This window comes from Siphateles boraxobius, unplaced genomic scaffold (assembly GCF_051911475.1).
Source record: "Siphateles boraxobius isolate OS27281-9 unplaced genomic scaffold, OSU_SipBor_1 219, whole genome shotgun sequence".
Taxonomy (NCBI): Eukaryota; Metazoa; Chordata; class Actinopteri; order Cypriniformes; family Leuciscidae; genus Siphateles; species Siphateles boraxobius.
The window spans coordinates 153,831-161,975 of record NW_027508832.1 but is presented as its reverse complement, the minus strand read 5'-3'; the positions used below and the strand labels follow the sequence as shown (position 1 = coordinate 161,975).

General features: G+C 43.1%; 1 pseudogene; it reads left to right on the top strand.

The window, feature by feature from the left end:
• The first annotated feature begins 209 nt into the window (after window positions 1-209).
• On the top strand, window positions 210-3,804 carry LOC143746307 (uncharacterized; annotated as a pseudogene).
• The last annotated feature ends 4,341 nt before the right edge of the window (window positions 3,805-8,145 follow it).

The window sequence follows — 8,145 nt, the reverse complement described above, 5'->3', positions numbered from 1 at the left end:
TTAGTTGTGACACTTTTCTTCAGTCATTTCAAATGGCAAAAACTGACCCAAATCTTTTGATTATGTAAACTCCCCAATACACACAATACTCAAATTTAGCCTATATCTCAAAATTGCTTCTCCCAGACCAAGGAGGGATGTCCCGTACCTCCTCATCTCCTCTGCTATCACTGCTGCCTTTCCACCAGCATACATGGTCCTCACATTCCATGTCGCTAAGGTGGTGGGTCGCTTTGAGGTCAGAAGCCGCTTCAAACGTACAGTCTCCTTACGGTTTTCCATGCACGTCGTCATATTTTCTTTAGCTTGGTTCGCTGCAGAGCTTGAGGATTTTCTGATTTTCGTCGATGTTCCCGCAGCTGAAGGCTTTTTACAGGGTGGAGTAGCTTGTCCCACGCCTAACCCCCACCTTTGGGGGAATGTTTTGGAGTTGACTTGTTAGTCCTCTTCTCTCCCCTATTTTCTTCCAGGTATTGGATTACAGCCTCTTACCACGTGAGGCCAGACAGGTTTTGGGTCGTGTACAAGCGGTCTTGGCACATCAAGCCCAACCTGGGAGAAACCAGGTGGCTCCAGTCAAGGCAGGGCAAGCTGACGAGTGGAGAGACCATACTCTACTCAGGACATCCCATTGACTCTGCACCATACACAGAGGGAGTAGCATTTATGATGTCCAAGGAAGCACAAAGGGCCCTTCTCAGCTGGGAACCTATCAACTCACGGGCCCTTCTCAGCTGGGAACCTATCAACTCACAGATTATCACTGCTAAATTTCAAACCACCCACAAGAAAATAAACCTTCAAGTGGTACAATGCTACGCCCCCACCAACGACACAGGTGATGAAATAAAGGATAAATTTTACAATCAACTTAACACTATTCTACAGGCCAGGAAAAGGAAGGACGTCATGATCTTGATGAGGGACATGAATGCAAAGATAAGGGGCAATAACAACGGCTTTGAGACAGTAATGGGAAGAGAAGGACTAGGGACCATGAATGAGAATGCAGAGGTTTGCAGCAGCTTGTGCAGACAACAACTTGGTCATTGATGGGTCAGTATTTCAACACAAGAACATCCATAAAGCCACCTGGGTGTCTGCTGACCACACCACAGAAAACCAGATAGACCACATCTGCGTATGTCAGAAATTTAGACACTCTCTGCTGGATGTCAGAGTCAGAAGAGGAGCAGACGCAGGATCTGACCATTACCTCCTCACAGCAAAGATCCAGCTGAAGTTAAAATGCATCAAGCATAGGGAAGAAAGGGTCAAATTCAACACACAGCAATTTCAAGATATAGGTACATCTGAACCAACAAAGTGGCACTACACAATCGGTACCAAGCCCTAGAAATAGAAACCCCAAGTAAAGTGGAAGAAATATGGAAAGGTCTGAAAACCTTGTGGAAAGACGCATGTAAAGTAGTAGGGAGGAGGAAGAGAGACAACAAGCCCTGGATATCCAGTGATACAGATAGCAAAGTGAATGAGAGGAGGAAGAAAAAAAGAGGCAGGAAACATAAGTAAAACCAGAGCGACGAAGGCGGCAGCACAGAAAGAATATACATTAGCAAATAAAGAAGCGAAAAGAAGTGCATGAGAGACAAAAATAAATTTATTGAGGATCTAGCACAACAGGCAGAAGAACCAGCAGGAAAGAACAACCTGAAAGACCAATACCTGACTACAAGAAAGCTCAAAGGCAAATTCAGACATGCACAGACACACATTAAAAACTCACAGGGTGTACTCCTCATAACCAAGGAAGACCAGGTGAAGAGATGGACTGAACACTTCAGATACCTGCTCAACAGGCAGCCTCTTCAACTGACTGCAGATATTACAATTGCCCCAAAACCATTGGAGATTAACTGCAATCCCCCAACCAAGATGGAGATTAGAAAAGCCATTAAGGCCTTGAAAGGAGGGAAAGCCGAGGGACCAGACGGGATTCCAGCAGAAGCTCTTAAAGCCGACACTGAAACCTCCACCAACATGCTTCACCAGCTCATGAAAATCATCTGGGAGGAAGAAAATGCCCCAGCTGACTGGAGAGATGGCTACATCGTGAAAATCCCCAAGAAAGGAGACCTCCAGCAGTGCAAAAACTACAGAGGAATAATGCTCCTCTCAACACCTGGGAAGGTGCTTAACCATATCCTGCTCAAGAGTCTCCAGAAGGGGGTCGATGAGAAACTTGAGGGAAAACCAGGCTGGCTTCAGGAACAACAGATCGTGTGGAGACCAAATTGCCTACCTCAGGATCATTATTGAACAATTAATCGAATGGAATTTGCCTGTCTATGTGAATTTCATATATTTTGAAAAAGCCTTTGACAGTGTGGATAGGGAAAGGCTGTGGAAACTGATGGCTCATTATGGGATCCCAACAAAGATTATTAACATCATAAGGAGCACCTATCAAGGGGCGAGATGTCAAGTCCTCCATGAAGGATGTATATCGGAGGCATTTGAAGTTCTGACTGGTGTGAAGCAAGGGTGCCTGCTCTCACCCTTTCTTTTCCTCCTTTGCATAGACTGGGTGATGAAAGAAACAACCAACAATACACGAACAGGCATACAGTGGAGCTTGAGCGAGCAGCTAGAAGATCTCGATTTTGCTGATGATCTGGCATTACTGGCTCACACACACCAACAGATGCAGGAAAAATCTGGAAAACTAGAGGAAACCGCTGCTCTGCTTGGTCTCAAAATAAACTCATCAAAAACTAAAGTATTGTGTATCAACAGGAAGAACAACACACTCATAAACATGGATCAAACTGCACTAGAGGATGTAAATAGCTTCACATACCTTGGTAGCATCATTTCAAGGGAAGGTGGCACGGAGGACGATGTCCAAGCCAGGATTGGAAAAGCAAGGACAACATTCAACATGCTTGTAATGATGGTTCTTTGTGAGGGATGAAAGACCAGGGTCGGCGTAACGGGGACTCGTACAATTATTCAATAAACACAAAACAAAGAAAAGGTGCGCCACATGCGCATTCACTGTAGGTAAAACTACAGCACAAAATAAATACAATCTTTCCTGCTAGGCTCAGCTCTCAGTCCACTTTTATCAAACTCTTCCCGATGTGCAAACTCAGTCCATTTGTCAGCCAGCAGGTCGTGAGTGTTCGTACAAGTCCCCAGTCCTTCTCTCTCTAGCTCTCCTGCACCAGCCAGCTTTTATGCGGTCTCCCCACGCCAATTACTGCAATCAGAGACAGGTGTTCGTCATTTTGCACTTGACCCACTTACTTACCGCTCGGCTCCTCCCTCACTCTCCCACTGCAAACTCCGCAAAACCACGCCCCCCTCATCACAATGCTAAACAATATTTGGAAGGCAAAAAACTTGTCACTCAAGACCAAATTGCAAATCTTCAATTCAAACGTAAAGACCACGCTACTTTATGGCTCAGAAACCTGGAAAATTACCACCACCATACTCAATAAGCTGCAGACCTTCACCAACCGGTGCCTCAGACGCCTTCTAGGAATATACTGGCCCAACATCATCTCTAACCCTAACGCCAATATGTGGGAACTTACCAAACAAGACCCAATAGAAATTCAAATACGGAAGAGGAAATGGAAGTGGATAGGGCACACACTCAGGAGAAAGAAATCTATCATTAAACGGGCACTGACGTGGAACCCACAGGGCAGGAGGAAGAGAGGCAGCCCGAGAATCACCTGAAGAAGAACCACAGAACAGGAGATGAAGAAAGAAGGGCTGACGTGGCAACATCTTGAGAGGAGGGCCCAAGACCGGAGAGGATGGAAGAGTTAGGTCGATGGCCTATGTTCCTATGGGAATTTAAAGGCTTAAATAATAAATAAATCAAAATGGCTGTCAAAAGGGAAATTGCTACAAATGTACACCAGTGCAAGAACAAAATGTATGCAACTTAAATGAAATCCTAAAGAGTAGTCAGAAAAACAGGCTAATCTCACAGTGATGTAGCGCACAGCATTTACTGAGAACAGAAGGGCTGTGAGACGCCACTCACGATCTGAGACGCCACTCACGATCTGAGACGCCACTCACGATCTGAGACGCCACTCACGATCTGATCGCGTGAACGGGGTTTGATCAACCAGTCAATGCCGTGTGATAAGTGCACTATATCGTGACTATTTTCTGTTCGATTAGTGATCTTTTAGGTTAATTACAAAACTGTGGCAGGACAGATTAAACCATGGCAGATCATCTTTATATTAAATGTTTATTCCTGATTTAATTACAGAGTGCAATAAAGCAGGAAAATGAATCGATTTAAAAAGGCTATTATTTACTCCTGTATGTGCTTTATGCCTAAGACATAGACAGTGTTTTAATCTTCGGTTCGCAGAACTTAGACTCGTGTGAAATATCCACTGTACGTCCTTTCAGATGATCTCTCTTCGGTGGACAGAATGTAAATCCACAAGATGTGTTATATAACACCAGATGGCAGTAATGAACAAATTTAGTTTGTGATCTAGTAAGACGACGCAGGTTCAATGCATTACAGGCTCCTGACTCACGGCTACTGACAAATAACTGAAAAACATAGCTAAGCTAGTAGCGTCGCTACTCCCAACACTGCAAACAAAAGCACGTTCATCTCTAAGGGAAATGATCATTTCTGCACAGACCCTTTTCTTCAGTGAAATACCGCAGTAAAATATGAATGATAAATCCTCACCTGTTGGATTGACGTATACCGACCTGGAATCGTTTGCTCTGATAATATTATAATCAACCAAGTTCTGTGCGTTTTCTATCAGCTGAACTAGCGATGCCAGTTTCGTGAATGATTTATTCTTTTGATCTAATCAGTCAAATGGGTTTGCAAGAAGGTCTGAAATTGTTGATCTAACAGTTTTGTCATTGCCGACAGGACCTGACGCAAAGACCATTGGCATGAAAGGACATCAAACCGGTCTAACTGAACACAAGTAACATAAGGAGAAGATTATCAGTGAAGAACTTAAGTTTGTCTCAATTCCACATGTGCGCTTCAGTCTTCTGGAGGAACAAACTACTTCAAAAGACGCCTAATCTATTTGTCTTAGAATGTTTAACAAGATAATACTGATAATGTCTGGGACCACCGATTTGCACAAACACACACTATCTATAGATTTGTTAAGAAAAAAAAACATTTCCATGTTTAGCATTTCTGGACAGAAGATAAGCAGAAATGAAGTCGACCGATTCTCAAACATAGATGCCAGATGGGTGAGGCTCATTCTCTGTCTGCTTTGGGGAAACTGAGATAGTTTGCAGAGCAAGAGTCTGTGAAAATGTGTGACGGATAAATTATGGCATTGTAATGCAGAAAAACTACAGCATGCAAGCACTTTTCCAGCCAGGGAAGATGATGCTGGGCGCGAGCCCTTTTGTTTCACACTCTCTGCGAAATTATTTGGCGTGGCAGTTTAGTTCCATCAAAATCCTGCCAGCTCTATGAAAACGCAGGAGAACTGACGTCCAAATCACGGGCGTCACGTAAGATTCAGTCCGAGTGATGGCGGTGGGTGCTGACCTTATACATTAATGTGTGTCAGAAAGTTTTCAGAGTTACAGTGCCTAAGGGAAGCTGAATACTTAAGGCTTGGCGTGACACTTCTGAGATGGAGTACAGGCCATTCAAGACGAGCTATTCAACTTTAATCTGCACTAATTATTAAGAGATTGGCCCTTGTGTTTAATGTTCACAGAACCAATAACAGCTAAATATATTCTTGGATTTTTAAATGTCTTCTGCATGCTCTCTGCTTAAGCCAATTCAACTTTTAATTAATGGTTCTTGAATTTCAGAATACTATTATCAAGTATTAATTCAGTAACAGTATTTACTAAAACACTGTAAGATATAACATTGAAACACTGCGGTAACACTACTTACACTGGACTGACCGCTTCTGCTCATTTATTCTCATGTGAATAAAGGTCATTTGCATAAAAGTGTTGGTTGTAGTTTCAGTCCTTCTAAATGAATGAATGAATCCCTTCTGATGAAACTCATCACGCAGACGCTGTCATGAGCAGAAGGATTGTCTTCATTAATTGGATAGTGACAGAGAAGCCGATTCCTTATAATGAATCCAGTAACAGTCTTTGCAGGTCATTAAGATTAACCAGAATCCACTTCATTAATTATTCAGAGGTCCACTGTGATGTGGCATCACCTTAACCCTAATGAAAAAAGGAATCGTTCATTACTCTGTCGGAGAAGAGGTTATGGGTTTAAATTGAAAACCAGACCTGACATAGTAATGAAACTCATTTATGAACATACAGCACACTTTTAACGTTCTCTTCAAAGAAAGCTGAATATTTCCAGTTCCAGAGGGGAATCTGAACGGTCCTCTAGTTACTGCTGTCTTTCCACAGGAGGGTCGTGTGTCTCTGTCATGTTGCTCCAGTACAGACCATCCTAACTGTGTGCATGTAAATAAGGGAACATGAATCATGGGAGAGTGATGTTCAGTGTTTCCTACAGGATTTTTTTAAGCCATGATCCCTCATGCCCACCGGAAGAACATTTTGTGAATTTTAGTGTTAAAATCTGGTGCTCTTTTTGAGAGTTCAACATTAAGAGCTCCAACCCATATTCAGAGGGCAAAATGAACAAAGAAAAAGGTCTGTGCATTGACTTGTACCTGAACTTTAAAGGTGACTCCGGGTGCTTTCACACCTGTAGTTCGATTCATTTGGTCCGGACTAAGGGCGAAAAATTTTACTTTATTTCATTTTCAGGCGTTTTGGTTCCTTTTCACACACACTGATTGCTCTGGTCCGAATCAGTTGATGACTTGATGAAACGAACCAAAATGCAGTCACGTGACAACATCCACATCACTTGTTGGCCAGATGTGTCTTGAACGTATTTCCACAACTGCACTTAGATTGGTCAGAATTAAAGTGCGGGAAAATTCCAACAGAGCTCCCGGAAGTAAACAGAGGAAAATCCGGCAGACTTTCGGAGAATTCACTCACAATATGTTCAGAATCAGCTCAAGCTTTAACCTTTCGCAAATCCCCCCATAAACAAAGTGTAGATGCGATATAAATAAGAAATTCACTGTGCAGTGCGGACAACTTCAGTGTTTATGTTTAGTGAGAGTGCAGAATGCGGTAAGTCAGTCATGGCTTAAAGGGAGCGCTATTGACAATCTAAATAATAATATTGTTTGACTACGGCAGGTGGTTTAGTTCAAAAATGCGCAGTTCTTTGGCAGTTGGGTCTGTTCGAGGTCAAATCACGTTCTCACCACAAACGAACCGCTTGTTTGGTCCGCTTTTGGTGCGCACCCGAGTGCGATTGATGCTTTCACACCTGCCCAAACAAACCGCACCAATGGGGAAAACGAACTAGTGCGATTCAACCGAACTAAATGAGGCAGGTGTGAAAGCACCCTCAGACAATATATCACAACGAAAAGAGGCTTGTCTACACATCATCATAATAATAATAATAATAATAATCCTATGACAGTAATAACCCTGCCTACTCTGTCTCCTTCGTCCTTCATAGGCATACATGATAGAAACGTGTTCGTAGTTGGTGTAGGAAGGAGCATGTCAACCAATTTAAGCTCCATCTTATTTGTGTGGATTGAGAATCTGAAATTAAGGGGAAGATAAAATTTAAAAGTGAATTACTCCTTTAATAATAGAATAGGAGGCTCACGGTAGAAACAGTGTTTAAGCACTCCGATGATAATGAGCTTGAACTGCATCATAAGCAGCCAGTCGCTGCCTCTCCTCTGAAACATTAATGCACAGACTGTATGTACAGTTTGGCATTATAATAAAGCTAGTTAATGCACTTCTGAAGTGCCCAGAAATGGATAAGTGATGTCCTGTGATGCCCTGCGGTCCTTCAGACGACTCCACTCAACCATGCCAGAGATTCACTCAGTCAGAATCCTGAATAATTGAACTCTAAGCTGGTCAATGAAGCCAGAGCGATCACTACAGTGGAGAAGAGTGTTCCTGTACACACGGTCACATGATCCTCCGTGACACGCAGCATCTGAAGGCATGTTCAAAGGATCGACACATACAAGCGATGTGGTGCAAATACAGCGTTTCCCATGATGCCCTGGGCTCGGGTTTGGTTCGGCAGCATTTCCCCCA